The sequence below is a fragment of the Strigops habroptila genome, chromosome 2 (genome assembly GCF_004027225.2).
Source record: "Strigops habroptila isolate Jane chromosome 2, bStrHab1.2.pri, whole genome shotgun sequence".
Classification (NCBI taxonomy): domain Eukaryota; kingdom Metazoa; phylum Chordata; class Aves; order Psittaciformes; family Psittacidae; genus Strigops; species Strigops habroptila.
The window spans coordinates 105,062,245-105,078,022 of record NC_044278.2 but is presented as its reverse complement, the minus strand read 5'-3'; the positions used below and the strand labels follow the sequence as shown (position 1 = coordinate 105,078,022).

Sequence of the window (15,778 nt, the reverse complement as noted above, 5' to 3'; positions counted from 1 at the left end):
TTTGTGGCATCACCATAACAGAAACATTACATAATGATGCATTCTGAAGAGGATGAAAAAGGTAGCTTCATCAGAAATGTCACCCCCTTATTGATGCTGCTTACACAAGTTTGCTTCTGCTGCTGCTATTAGCACTTGGCAAAGTGAAGCCCAAATGGTGCTCAAGCCACTTTGTTGGGAAGGTCAGAATTTTGTTCAGTTGTTTTCACATAGCAAATACAGAAGAAGGTGACACACTGTATGCTCCTCTCTGTCACTCAGAAGTCAACCAGTTTGTCTGGTTTTTTTAAGGCTCTTCACTTCTGATCATAGCACATTCATCGTTGGGAAGAGTTTCTCCAGGAAGTATTGATCTTTATTTTCACATGCTCACACTAAAATTCAACTCCTTGCAACAGCTCTTCCTGTGATAGCTGTAGTATTTCCCAGCAAAACAACCATTTCCATACATTTACCATCATTTCTCACTGGCAAGCAAACAGTTTACTCCTGTGAAGGCCAAGAGAACTTGGACACATTCACCTCTGAAGCCCATTACCACCTTCTTGTTAGCACACAGTCCACTCCAAGCTTTCCTCTACAAGCAAGCACTGAAATGAAACAGTGAAGACTCTTTTATGACGGTTCATCAGCTTGAAATGCAGGAGCACAGATTAATCACTTGAGATTAATCCATGCCAACCTCTTTCAGTTAACTGAAAGTTAAGCTGAAGTTTTACTCAGCATTTAAATCTTAGCAAAAGACACCTATAATGTAGTCAAGGTCTTGAGCTCCTCCACTCAGTACTCTCTAAGGATATCCTGCAACCCTAACTCATCAAGGACTAAGAGTGACATAAATGTCCACAGGCACACTGGAAACGGCCACTTTTTTTAAAGTGCTAAAGGTGTTCATCTAGATTTTGATATTTTCAAAAATGACAAATCAGCTTTTAGTCAATAACAGATCAAGCCTTCATTGTTCTCAATGAAGACAAAAGGATCTCAAGAACTGAACTTTTTCTACTTCAGACAGAGCAAAAGATAACAGATAACCTTGTTAAAAAAACCACAATAGTATTGCAGCCTTTTTATGATTACATCATAACTAGCTGATGCTGAAAAGATACAGAGCAATTAATTGGTCTGTAACTGTCTTTCTTTTCCTGACAGCAGCAGGCACCATATGGCTAGGTTTAGGAATCTGAGTTGTTCTTCCTTTTCAGTCCCTGTGCCAATCCTCAGGCCTAGGACAAGCTGGGAAGCTTGCAATCCCCCCACCTTTTTGCAGCAAAGGACTGCTTTCCCACTTACACACATGCTTCACATAAAGAACTTTTGCGACCTTTAGCCTAAGCTCGAGTCTAATAATGCTAGGTCAAGCCAGCTGGCAACTTCCTCAGCTTACATTTACAATACTGCTAAATCAGAAAGAAACGCTGATCCTTTAGACAGCATGAATGGGAACAGCAACAACAGTAAGCACTGGAGCAAACTGCAAATGTGGTTTGTATTTTGCAGAAGGGTTCTTTTTTTTAACTAAATATGTAAAATAAGCCAAGAAATTGGAACATTAAATATTACAGATGATTTACAGAGAAAGGCAATCTGCCTTTTTTTTTTAAACAATCCTACTGTGATTTGAATTTTTAGCAAAAAATAAAAGGCTTGTGTGCTTTAAAAGATAAGCAGTGTGTCTAATTCTAAGCATTTCTGACAGTACATCTGGATTTGGGTAACTCCAAATCCCTCTAATCTGCACCTTGCCTACAGCATGAATATATCAATAGCCTTCCTGCCATCACAAGAATCGATTTTTCAGAATTATTTTTGAGCTTCAAGTCATTCTGACTAAACAATCTTAATGGTTAGGGGTTTTTTTCCCCCCAAAAAAATATTCTATGTTCTGCACAAATTAGAAGCTTGTCCATTATCCTTATTTCAAGCAAGTGCAGCATTACTTTAATTGCATAAAGTTGTAACAATTTTTTAATAACTGAATATTTCTCTTTATTTGAGAAATATCAATAGCTACTCTGGCAGCAGTCAACCAACCACGCTGAAATCATATGCTGATGTCTGTTGTCCCAGCAGTACCAGCTATTCACTCTGCTGTTTCTTCATTCACCAACAGGCTGCATGTACTAGTGGCTCCGTGGAGCTGGGACACAGGCAAGAAGCTAAAGCTCAGTTGTGTTTCAAGAGTTAGGTCCCAAACCTTGAGCTCGCAAGCTGCTTCCCAATCTACAACCGTGCAGGCTCTGTAGCGAGCTGAACTAGAGATCACGGCAAAAGGAAAGAGGAAAGTTTTAAGGAACTGCTACACCTCCCTTCCCTCTCTCGATTTACAGGTATTGCTTTGGCTTTTTGGATCACAAATTCATGGAAACAGGTATCCTCCACTCTGTACTCTGGTCCAAGATTGTTGGGGGGGAACTGTTTCAGGAATCACTATACAATCCGTGCTCTCCTTTATAAGTGGGCACATGGTGAAAGTGAAAAGAACTGAAGTGAGGATTTTTCCCCAAGTCATTCCTCCTCTCCTTCCTTCTGCTAACAGAACTCCAAAAGTAACTCCGTGCCCGTGTCCCGCTGCCAACCATAAGCACTGGCCCAATCCAGCGCTGTGGGAAACAGCTCACCTTCCCCATCCACAGCAAACAAGCAGTAATTGACCGCAGAGCCCGGACACTCCAAATAAGCTTTTTTGCGTCATTTGCGCGAGTGCCTTCGCCGGGGACGGGGTATTTCAACACGCACCCACTCGGGAGGCAGCGGAGAGGGTGGCGAAGTGCTGAATTTTGGCAGTGACCTTCAGCTGACTGGGCACAGCAGGGCCCCCGCCGCAGCCGGCCGGGACCGCGGAGGCTCCGGACGCCCCGCTCGGCTCCCCCGGCCCTCGCCTCTGCCTCCAACCCCAGGGCTGGCGGGGAGTACCCCCGCGGAACGCGGGCGCCCAACTCCTTCTCCCTCAACCCCAAACCCGCTCCTTTCGCAGACAGAAAGCTCCCAAAATAAACTCCAGCCACTGCATTTACCAGCAGCTCTGGCCTGCTGAGGCACCCCGCGGAGCCGGGTCCCGTGGAGGGGTGGTGGAGGCCGCGCTGTCCGGCCCGGGGCAGAGGCCTCAGGCGGGCGGGACACCCCCGCGCGGGCTGCGCTGTCACACGGGTGTCCGGAAAATGTCGGAGGGTGCGGACAAGGCGCCGAGGCTGCCCCCGGGAGGGACGCGCACACACGGGACGCTCCCTCCCGCTTCAAGGACCGAGCCGCCTCTGCTCTCCCCGCTTCTCCACACGACTTTCCCCTCAGGGAGAAGCAGTTTGGGGGGGGGGGAGCGCTTACACCCGGAGTTGAAAGGAGAATCGCCGCGCTCACCCATCCTTTGCTCACCTCCTCGGGGCGCCCAGCGCCGCCGCTCGCCTTACTGGGGGCCGTCACGGTTCAACAACGGAGGAGGAGGCGGCGACGACGACCCCGACGGCGCGGGCCACTCTCCATCTTCCCCTTTCGCCGTCCCGGGCGCCGAGTGCGGGGCGCAGTCGGGACATTCGCTACATTGTTGGCATTCCATAAGCGTCACGTGACACACGGTGCCCGCGTCATTCCACTCCCCCCCCCCACCCCCCCATCCCGCCCGCCCTTCCCGGCGCATACCAGCGGGGGGAGGGGCTTCTGGGGCGGGAAGGGCGGGAACGGCCGTTAAGGGCTGTCGCACCCTGAGGGGACCGGAGAGCGGAGGGGCGGCTGTGGCACCCCGAGGGGACCGGAGGGCAGCGGGGACGCCGTCTCCCTTCCCTCCACCCTCCGGTCCCCTTCGGGGTGCCCCTCCCTCGGTTTACAAGCACCTTGTGACACTTTCCCTTTACAAAACTTACCCCACCTCACCAGGAGCCCACACTGGGGTCTGGGAAGAGGGATGGCTGAGGGAATGGCGCTTCTCCACTTTCTGAGGTAAAAAGAGCTGAGGCAGGCGGCTTGGAAGTGCGGGCTGCTTGCTGGGTGCCCCCAAACTAATTTGAGAGTTTTGTGGTGGTAACCTCTTACTACCATTATTCCTTCCACGCTGAGCTAACTATTCGCGCACACAAAGAGCCAAGACCATCAATCCCTACTTGGGCTTTTCTTTTGGTTTCTGGTTTGAGGGTTTTTTTATTATTATTATTATTATTTATTATTAGTATTATTTTGAGGGGGTTACTTATTTTTCTTGTGTTTTTATCATGGTAAGGAGACAAGGGAGCTATGAGGTGCTGGATGAGGGCAGCCAGGAAATTCACATCTGGAACAAAAATGCAGACCCAAGCTGCAAAGGATTTTTGGATGCAAAGCTCATGTTTTGACCTTGTTATGGATGGAGCTGCCTGGATAGGAGCCTGTTTTCCATGAAAGCAGGAATATTCTGATTTTAGATATCTTTATGGTCTTTAATAGAGACAGTTATCCATGAGAAATAATCCACACACCCCCAAATACAGCAATGTTTGGATCTGGGAGGCTGGCTCTGACCCCTTGGGATAACAGATACGCACACTAGCCATAACCAGCGAATACTAATACAGAGTAAGAACAATAAAAAAGTAAGTTCCTCTATATAGATATATGCATGTATCTTTAGATCATTAACATGGAAGAAGCCTTTGATCCTCAAATAATACTTAAAAATTCCTGAAATCCTGTTGCAAAGCTGAGAGGTGCTTATCGTAGAGGCACTCTGTCTGGCATGGAAAATGTCAGTCTTGCAAATGCTTAAGACACATGGTTATCTTTAATCATGCGACCAGTCCCAGTGTCTTCAACAGGACCAAGAGCACGTATAAAGAGAAGTCTGTGCATAACTGTCTTTTGAGGATGGGAGCTATATTTACTGCCTTTTCCAAGCCATGGGGACTATTTTTGTGAGTAATATTAGTCATGGACAGTCCTATCTAAGGATATTTCTCTGAGCTTGTTTATCATAATTTTTTTTTTTTTTTTTTTTTAATGCCATCCATGCAAACTGTTAATAGTGCTTATAAATGATGCTGGTTTGGGAGGAGAAGCAACTGCCAATGGAGTGCTACATTTCATGAGAAAAATGCAGGCTGGTGAACAGAAATGGTTTAGCATCTCACCCGAAGGCAGCCAGTTACTGTATATAAATTACTGTTAGAATTTCAATAGTGTCACTGACTGGAATATATATAGGGGGAAGAACCTCTGGCTCTGGGGAACTAAAGAAACCCATTAGGTTCATAGCAGATTCCATTGTCTGCAGAATATTGCAGGGTAATGCAGTTCATTTTGCAATCTTCAAATACCTGCAAAATTGAAGTAAGTTTTAAATGATATGACAGATGCAGCATGGCTTCATTTTCTGAATTACTGCTGTGCTTAGTCGATGAAGCATAGCAACATGATTGCCCAAACCAGAGATTGCTCAATGGCTTGAGACCTTTTCCCAACAAAGTTCAGGCTGGTTTAAAGGAACAGCATCTAGGTAAAAATTGCTTACTCTGTGCTAATATGCTCTTTCATAAGATTTGGTTGTCATCCACATTCTTAAATCTAGGTAAAACAGATCTTTTAATTTGTTTTTCTCCTTTGGAACTGTTTGTTTTCCTTTTGCATTCCAATCCATCTGGGAATGAGACTCAGCTGCACTATTTCATCTCCTGGTTCCAGCCAGCTGCACATTCTGAATTTCATGCATTTGCAGAGTTTCTAGGTCTGAATTCCCACCAGCAGAGCCGCAGGTACAGAGTTGCATCTGCTCCCTAGAAAGTACCTGTGTTTGGCTGCTCCACCACAGATGAGACGACTCTCTAGACTATTTGTGCTTTTAGCCCTTAGAAACCCAAATTATTAGAAATCATGTCGCTCAGAAATATGAAGGAAATTGGAGTGAGTTGGGTTGTAGCACGATACAACAACTTGGTTAGAACATGATTTGATCTCTGTAAGTTTTTTGGAGATTACTATATATCAGTCAATTCATTCCTTCCAAGTGTCTTCTCCACAGTAAGGTGTCTCCAGAAGGAGAGATGCAAGATGAAAAGAACAATACAATTTGTCTGTATGAGCAAATCCATTCACAGACTAGACCATGAGATAATGATCTACCATGAGTAAAGGTCAGTGTGTTATTCATGGCTCTGCTTTGGTGAGTGACTCCACTGGATCTGTGGTGATTACAGCACTGCCCTCCTGGCTTGCCTGAGCAACTCTCTGCCCCACTCTTTCTCCTTCCACCCACCCAAGACAGCGAGGGAAGCAGGAGCTCTGTGCAGCTCTACCCCCTTGCATCTAATGCTGTGAGTCGCCTCATCCCCTACCTGTACTCTTGTTTCACTGTTTGCTGGGCCACAGTGTGACTCTTTCTAAGCTATTGTATTTGGAATCAATTATCAAATCGTATTGCTAAAAATACTCCTAGCAACCAAGTAATTGTGATGTGGGTGGATGAACTTTTTCTTTACACAGTGCTGGTAGCCAATAAAAGCTTGAACCCATCCAGAAAACATAAAAAAGAAAGGTAAAGCAAGAACATCCTCCGCAATGTCTAGTCCTCTGCTAGTCTTTTTTCAAAAAGAGGAACACCCACACACGTGAATTTATTATAAACATGTGAACACACGTGTGTATGAGCATATAGACACAAAGGATTCGCTGACAGTGACATCCTTCACAAGGACAATGTGTCTAGAACAAACCACTGTGACACAAAATGAATGACGTGCAAGGAAAAAAGACTTAGGTAAACATTGCTGAAATGTGCTTGTTTTAATATAGTGATTTTCTCTGCAGAATGATACCAAGGACTCATTCTTCCCAAATCACCTATGCAAAACCAGTTTGAAACAGGAGTTCTGAGGCCTCCAGCACAGTACAGACAACAAAACCTATATGTGAAAGTAATGTATATGTTTAACTGTGATGCAAAATTACATCTGCAGCAAAGGTAGGCTCATTGCTTCAATACGTGAGTGGGTGAAAAAATAAACTCTAACCAAATTCTAACTATTTAGAAGGTTTAGCTATGTTCTTTTTGTCAGGACCATGGCTATGAGATCTATCACAGCATTCTTTTTGGGGCGGAAAGGATGTAACGAACGTAAGAGCTTGTACTTCAGAACTACATTTGATTTCAGCACAAAGTAGGTGACATAGGACAAATTTGACTGGGAAACTGCCTCAGCTTTTCAGAGGAAACATGAACCCAGGCTCTCGTTAACCAGGCAGGGCATGCTGGATGCTCACACTGTCTTTCAGCCCTCACACAGAAGGTTCAAAACTCCGAATTTCACAAGGACCCATGTTCCTATGTACTCTGCCCCCAGCCCCACACTCCATATCAATCATTGACTGCAGCCGGAGCCCAGGCAGCGCCCAAGAAGACTGCAGGAATGTTGGGACTTTGTGTGAAATTCCACTGGTGCGAGCTAGTTGTGCTCTCTGTTTGCGAATGAATTGGCCAATTTTTCAAGTCCCTGCAATCAGCTTGATGGCATCTCCTAGTTCAGATAAAATGCGGATGGTTTTTGAACATCACAGCCAACTAGTTCCAAAATTTTATGGAAAGTTCTTAGGCATCCATAGGCAGGGCCATTCTGATCCTGGAGAAAATAGGAAGGGGGTAATGCAGGACACAGGAAGCCCTGGCATCTGGGGAGGGCATCCAGCAACCATCAATCTGGCCTGTGATTATCTTTTTATCAAAGGCCTGGCACAGTAGCTCTTAGCATCTTCCAGCATAACAATGCCTCCACCACAGCTCTGCTCATCCTGCCGCAGACAATGATTCACACTCCAGACAGAAAGAAAAGGTGTGGGAGGAACAGGAGCACACTCACAGCCCTTGGCTTGGTGCAAAAAATGAGGGACTCTGGAAGCAGTGAGGACAAGGATACCTTCCTATCTTCCCAAAATGCCTGCGTGGGGAAGATAAAAATGGAGGGAGCTGTGAGGAACAAATGAGGCACTTCTCCAGTACTCTGGAGAAGAAAATACAAAGGAATTCGCAGACCCCCAGTATGGAGGTGAGGGTTTGGGACTAGGAAACTCCCAGAGGAGAACAGGGTGGGAAACCAGCACCAGGGCACATGGGGAGGAATGTGCCACGTGTGTAGCACTACAGAGTGCCCCTGCCATGTGCACACACATACACACACCAGTGCAAGGCCATTTGCAACCATAAGAGACTATGCAATAAGAGTGGTGACACTTCACTAAACCATCTCATGTTGATTTGGGGGAGGGGGTGGTAGCCAGGTCTGTTGAGCCAAAGACAGCATAGATCAGCTCTTCTCCATTCCCTAGTCCACTTTGGGACTGACAGCAAACCATTTCACTGCTCCACCTGAGCTTCCGTGTCTGTAAGTAAAGAGGAATTCCCACGTTTTGGAAAGACTAGGAAATGTCTAGATGAACACCTCCTTCTGTGAGCTATCATTATGTTAAACTGATGCCTCAAAGCCCAGCATCATAATTTAGCATTAAATTAATAGAAAGCTGTGTTCATTTCTCTGATAATTTAGTGCACCTCTTCAGAAGGCCTGGTATTAAAGCCCTGTGTAGCTCTTCCCAACAGAAAATTATATATATTTTTTAAGTATCTATAAAATTTACATTTTGTATTAGACCGATCTATCACTTTAAAACCGTTGGCTGCTAAGCAATTCATATGGTCACCTCTACGATAAATGACATAGTTTGAAGTGAGTTTATCAAGGAAAGGATGTCTTTAATCAACTGTTAGCCTGCATCCAGTGTTTTGTTGTTTTCTGTTACCAAGTGTGAGGGCAGGAGAAGAAATCTCCTATGTCCTGTGAAATAATTGGTTTATGGAAAACCTGAAGTCTGGAAAGCAGAAGAAATGGTGTCTCATTTCACTGGGAATATAGAAATAAGTTACTATGTCAGTATAAAATGACATATGCTTTGCCTATTGAGTAGCTCATACATAAGACAAATCTGAGATTTTTTAGATAAGACCCTGGAAGTAGAGACAAAAGTGACTCACATGACAGAGACCACAATCTACTCAAACAAAACCAAAATAGTAGCAAACAAAGCTTTCCTGAAAATGGGTACTTTCAGTTAGTTACCTGCTTGCAATTAATGCCTGGTCACTAAAGCTAAATGTCACATTCCCCAAAAGCAGCACTAGAAATGTACCCACTATACACCTCACCAGAGAAATCTGATAGATAATCTCTAATAGGGAGATAAAACAGATGCAGCAGCCGCAGCAGGGGGTATTACACACAACTTACATCCTCGGGGTTAATTAGGAACCCACGTCCATTTGGTAGCAAACCAGACTGAGTCACAGACATTTTACCACAATTACTCGTAACCCTTCTCAGAGCAAAAAACAAGACCAGTTCAGAAAGCCTCAAGGTGTCCTCATGTTAGAAACTTATCAAAGTCCTTCTTGTCCTAAGGGTGGACAAGAAAGTCGGCTAGAGAGAATAAATGTATAACAAAGGATTTAAACAGCAAGGGCTGTCAGTCCACTATCCTTGGAAAATAAAATTACCTTACAAACATACAAATTGTTCTCTCCCAGCTAAAAGGTAGAATTGAGTCAGAAGTGAGCACTGTTGATAGGCTGCCATATCAAAAGTGATACAAGGAAAACCTATTCTTCAGAAAAGGACAAGAAAGTGTCAGATTAGATTATCATTTGAACATATTTCAGGTTCCCAACATAATGTGTGCTTTGGGCTAGCTGTGGGACTCAGAGGAAACAATTCCTCTTCTGAGATGTTGTTGGATCTGCCAGAGTCTGGAAAAGGGGGGAAGCATAGTTGGAAGACTATCAAAAAAATAGTGACTATGCGAATGAGCTTTGGATCAGATCTTTCAACGAGACTTGGATTTTTCCCTGTAACCCCTGTTATTATGACTGAATCAGCTCAAAAGGAGAAAAAAAAAAAAGAAATAACAGCAACAAATTCCAACTGATTAAATTCTGAGAGAAAACCAGACGTGGAACAGGGTGAAGAAAAGGATGACATAGAAACATGGGCACTGGCATGTGTTCAGAAGTACTATTAATGTGTATTCAAAGACAACTAAAATAGTAGTACAGATGGGCAAGGAAGGACAACCACGGGTAAGAAAAAGACATAGTGCAGAGAAAGAGAACTAGACAGATTGTAGACTGTACAGTAATGCACAAAGGAAAAAGGACGAGGCAATATAAACCATGGAAATTAAGCTACAAGAAATTGAACCATGTGCAGTCCTATATTCTAGATAGACTGAACAAGACCACAGTGAAAACAGGGATATATATGTCAGCTATAGGCAGAAGTGGTGATCATTAAAAAATACCTATTTATACCTCTGTTTTCAAAAAGCCTGCTTTTGCATCAAAGAGTGCGGGAAGTACCTGACAGCAGTGACCAGAAATTAAGAAAAGAAACAGAAGACCAGGCTAACACAAAGCAACTGCATATGTGGAACAGCTACTAAACGGCAACGTGCCAGAGAAGCACAGGGCAAGTACCAGTTAATCTTGCTATATGTGATGGCACACTGGAAGGCTGCAATTGCTCTCCAAAAAATACATAATAAGGGACCACCTCTTCAGAGCAGGGATTACATTTCTACAGATAAGATGGTCAGAGAAGGTGAATGGAGAAACACAGCTAGGCTGTGTGAATGTTCACAAGGAACACATTAATTCAGTTGCAAAGCCAGGACCAGAATCTTCACCTCCTGAATCATGATCAGCAACTAGATCACACTTTCAATAAAAAAAAAATTTTAAAAGGATGCAAAACATGAAGAGTCAGAGGGGATGTCCAATCTCTCAGTTCCAGGCTATTGCCTGGACACAAAGCTCATGGGGAAACCTGTAAGACTTAGGTCTTGCCCTAGACAGTCTGCAAAAATTCAGATCCTTGCCGCTTATCCTCTCTTTGACACACAGTAATTTTCCAGTGGTGCTGTAAGCCTATTGCTGTGTGTCATTTTCCTAAATAAACTGGCTTTTCATGGTGACTGTGCCAGTTGAGGTGGCCTTATGTTGGCATACCTGCCACATCTGCAAGACAACACTGTGCAGGCCTACGGTGCCATGGGGCAAGGTGGCAGCCACCGGCCCACAGCATCTCAGAGCCCAGTGGGGTTGCAGCACACTCCTGTGTGAGGTCTGCCCACAGAAGTGGTACATTCTCAGAGCTCCTGCAGAGCCCAGCACTTAGCCACCACATTTCTGGCTGCAAGAGAGGGCCTGAGAACTGAGCAGTTGCGTGGTGCAGTTGTGAGGGGCAGGGCTCCAGGGGAAGCCTCCACTGTTTGGATTGCCTGCAGGAAGGAAGTGGGATAACATATAACTTGGCAAAGCATCTCAAAGCAGCATAAGAAGCTCCAGTCAACAAACCTCACATATTTTCTTGAGGGAGAGAGAAAGATACTGAGTAAAGAAAAAACTACAGTCACAGCTCTGTGTACTCTGGGAGCAGAGATCATGTGTGCTTTGTGCTTGTTTACATACTTTTATCAGCAAAGAAGGACACCAGAAAACTGAGAGAAGCTATTTACTATTGCCTATGGCACGAGTGACTTGCACAAATGAAATGACTTGGCCTGAATCCTGTAGATCAGTTGATATAATCACAAGCAAGATGGAAGGATGAGGGTAACTATTGCTTGGCCTTTACAACAGAAGCAGAAAATTGCCTGTTGGGACTTGTCCTCCATATCTGCCACACATCCGTTTCAAAGATCAAGTTCAAATTAGGTTCAGGATTACAGCCCCTAAAAAGTTGTTGGGGAAAATTCCCATTCTCCGTCCTGCTGCGCCACTGGAGGGGAGGAGATAGAGAAAATCAGGAGTGAAGGTAAGCCAGGAAGAAGGGAGGGCTGGCGTGAAGGTGTTTTAAGATTGGGTTTCTTTCCCACTATCCTACTCTGATTTGCTTGGTGATAAATTAAACTAATTTTCCCAAGTTGAGTTTGTTTTGCCTGTGATGGTAATTTCTGAGTGATCTCTCCCTGTCCTTATCTCAACTCATGAGCCTTTGCTTATATTTTCTCTCCCATCCAGGCCAGGAGGTCAGTGACAGAGCAGCTTTGGTGGGCACTTGACACCCAACCAGGGTCAACCCACCACAGCAGGGGACTGTGAAAAATCCCCAACTGCCCATAATGCTCTACTAGAGCATCATCACAGAATAAACTAACATGAAAACAGCATCCAAACTGAAAGACTTTCCACTCTAAAAATGCTTCACCATCACATGTTCCCATTTGATGACTATCATTACCACTGCGTGTCTCCTGGTCTTCCACACAGTCTTTCGACATACATCTATTTTGAACTTTCTTCCCACACCAACCACTGCTTTTAGCTCACTTTGGGAATCCACATTTGCTTGTCTGAAAAGCTCCACAGCAGTCCTAAAAATACTGTCAATTTTGAGCTATTTTCTTTCAGCCTCTGCTGGATGTTACCTTTGCATACTGTGCTACAGCTCATAAAATCTCAGCTCCATGATTAAAGAAAAAAGGCTCTGAATGTCAGGGGTAGCTTCTATTCACCACCAGCCACTAAAACTGCAGGTGGGGTAACATGGGATTTGCAAATTATTAAAATACAGAATTTGGTTATCACCATTCTGAATCTGTAACTTAAATACGTAAAGTCTTCTGTAAGTCCTGGAATGTGAAAAATACATGAATACTTATGATACCGTAAATCAAAGTGAATAGAGACACAGAAGTTGCAATGAGTTGTTTTAAAGCAGCATCTCATGAGAGCATGCAGACACCTCAAGTGGCCCTTGCTTTTCTATCACCATGACTACAAATCTTCTCCGTGCTCTGGCTATTTCTTGCTTCAGGTACTGTAATTTATTTACAGTTACTCGCCACACTCCTTTATACTCCCTTTAGCCTAACAAAATCAGTCTAATTGCTCTTCCATCTCTTTTCCACTTCTCACATAATCACATATAACTCCTCCAGATGCTCTAGCACTCTTGCACAACACCACCTTCTTGGTGTGACTGTAGCAAGAGGGCAGGCTGGGGCTATGTCATGGATTTCCATGCACGGCAGATCAGCTTAGCCATCCCCTGCATACAGTTACTTTTTGAGAAGCCTTGTGCAATGTTGTGAAGTACAAGCAAAAACTGTGCTTGTGCAATACAGGTTTTCTTGGCCACTCGGAACTTCGCAGTAATTGCTGTTCTTCACTTTGTGTCCATTTGAAACATCAAGGTAGATCCTCATGTCAGCAAATGAGACGTGTGCACAGTGGGTGACACCAAACATTGGTACTGATGTAGCTGGAGTTTGCCTGGTGCCCTCGAAACATGGCACTGCTGGTCATTTCCCCCTCCTCCTCAATGCACCCAGTCATTTCTGCCTGCACTGTTCTAGTGCAGAACTGATTTTCTGTTCTGTCCATTACTGTCCAATTTTAAATCCCTGTGGGTTTTTTAATTTCTCCTCCTGAAGTCCTTGCTGCTATTACATACTCATTCTGCCTCAAGTCAGTCTTTTCAATATAAAAGTATCAGTTCTCTCTAAATCTGCTTTCATTTCTTCTCTATTTTTTTCTGGGTTTGGGAGGTTTTTTCCTTTTCTTTCATTTTATTTCATAGAACTGGTCTCTCATTAAAGGCCTAATCTGAAGCTTTTAGTTTTTGTCTCAGTATCTTCTTGAAGTGGGCCTTGCTTTTTTATCACCATGACTACAATTCTTCTCTATGCTCTGGCCATTACCTGCTTCAGCTACTGTAATCCACTGTCGGCTGCTCTCAAGGCTCTTCTGCACTCCCTTTAGCCTGACCAAAGGGTTGTTAATCCACACTCTCCTCCGCCATGCTTGAGGGGACCATCTTGTTTCTTATTCTTGTCATTTCTCCTGCCTCCTCACTCTTCAGAGGCTTTATCTCCTTTTTCCCTGTTCCCTCTTCTGTTTCCTTGTGTGCCTCCTGATGCTCTCCTGCCAAGGTAGCTCTTGTCTCCTCCCAGCCTCTGTTCTGCAGCCTGCCTTTATTTTGGTACCTGCATGAGTTGAAGTAATACCAGTTTTACAGGGAGGAGAACTCGTGCACAGATTGCTTAATTCTTGAAGATCATCTATGAGGTCCGTGGCAGGTTAGGAAAGAAATCTCAGTGTTTCCAGATTCTTTGCAGTCATTCAGCTCCAGATCTGTCCTTCAGACTTCCTACCCTGGTGATCCTTGCTCTCTGCAGGATCCATTTTTTCCCCTCAAACCAATTGCCTCCTGTTTTTTCTTGACCATGTCTGGCTGAATTCTTTGGGAATGAGACCAGTGGTTTTGCATTTGCAAAGCACCCAGTTCACCTGTTCACCTTTATAGAGCCATATAAATGCTTACTCCATCATAATTATAGCAGCCAGCGGCTTAGACATGCTGTACTGTACTTGGGGAGGAAGCAAACAGATTTCTGTGCATCACACAGAGGAAAGTGACAGACTGTGTTTGCTCGCTAATTAAAACTTCTCAGAGACTCCAGCTTGAGCAACATAAAACTGCCTTGGATAGCCTAAATGTGCCTCAATTAAGCTTTCAGATAGGATCTCCTGCCAGAACTGAGAAGATGCTCTGGTAACAGTGATGGACAAGGCAAAGCGCTGGCTCAGAAGCAAGGGAACAGAAAGCACGGCCCTGCCTGTTCCCTTGCCTTCTGGAGCTTAAGAGACAAATATTCTTAGAAAACTCTTTGTGTCTTAAAGCATGAAAAGTCTCCATTGTTTTTCTGGATTAACTGTTGTAACAGGTTCAGAGGCCCTCGGCCTTTCTTCCACTAAATGAGCACAGCATCAGCTGGGGTAATGGTCGCTTCTGTCCTGAACCAGGTGTGTTCCCACAAAGCCACAATGGGTGTTAATCCCATATAGCACCCAACTGTATCTTTAACTTTGTCTAGTCTTTTTTTGTAATTGTGAAACTGTGTAAAGCATGGATCAGCCTTGGCCCACATCATCATGCCCAGCCTACCAGAACCAGAGTCACTGAGTGAATATCAAGGACGTTTATTCATAGAATCATGGATTCATAGACTGGTTGGGTTGGAAGGGACCTTAAAGTCCACCTAGTTCCAACCCCCCTGCCATGGGCAAGGACACCTTCCACTAGAGCACATTGCTCAAAGCCCTGTCCACCTGGCCTTGAACACTGCTAGGAATGGGGCAGCCACAGCTTCTTTGGGCAACCTGTGCCAGCGCCTCCCCACCCTCATAGGGAAGAATTTTTCCCTAATATGTAATACATGTCTACTCTCTTTCAGTTGAAAGCCATTCCCCCTTGTCCTGTCATTACATGCCCTTGTCAAAATTTCGTCTCCAGATTTCTTGTAAGCCCCCTTTAGGTGCCAGAAGCTGCTCTAAGGTCTCCCTGGAGCCTTCTCTTCTCCAGGCTGAATAAGCCCAAATCTGTCAGCCTGTCACCACAGGAGAGGTGCTCCAGCCTCTCATCATCTTTGTGGCCCTCCTCTGGACTCACACAAACAGGTCTATGTCCCTTTTGTGTTGGGGGCCCAAAGCTGGATGCTATACTACAGGTGGGGTATTAAATTTGTAAAAATGCAATAAAAAAAGAGTAGTAAATAAATAAAAATAATAATAAATAGTAAAAAATAATTTGATAAAAATTAAAACAACAACAACAGGGGAAAATCCTGTCTGACCAATTTGGTGGCCTTCTATCATGGGTCTACAGAACAGATGGACAGGGGCAGAGCAGTTGATGTCATCTACCTGGACTTGTGCAAAGCATTCGACACTGTCCCGCACAACATCCTTGTCTCTAAATTGGAGAGACATCAATTT

General features: G+C 44.4%; 1 protein-coding gene across 4 annotated transcripts in view; it reads right to left on the bottom strand.

The window, feature by feature from the left end:
- LATS2 (large tumor suppressor kinase 2) overlaps positions 1 to 3,608 on the bottom strand; it is a 47,144-nt gene extending 43,536 nt beyond the window's left edge. Inside the window, exons 1-2 of one of the 4 annotated variants that reach the window (XM_030477662.1) lie at positions 3,373 to 3,560; positions 456 to 590 (exon numbers count right to left, since the gene is read on the bottom strand). The gene's annotated coding sequence lies outside the window, so the exon portion shown is untranslated. Of the gene's footprint in view, positions 1 to 455; positions 591 to 2,034; positions 2,261 to 3,372 lie in introns of those variants that run through there. The other 3 variants (XM_030477661.1, XM_030477660.1, XM_030477663.1) reach the window with 3 other exon arrangements.
- Between the last annotated feature and the right edge of the window lie 12,170 nt (positions 3,609 to 15,778).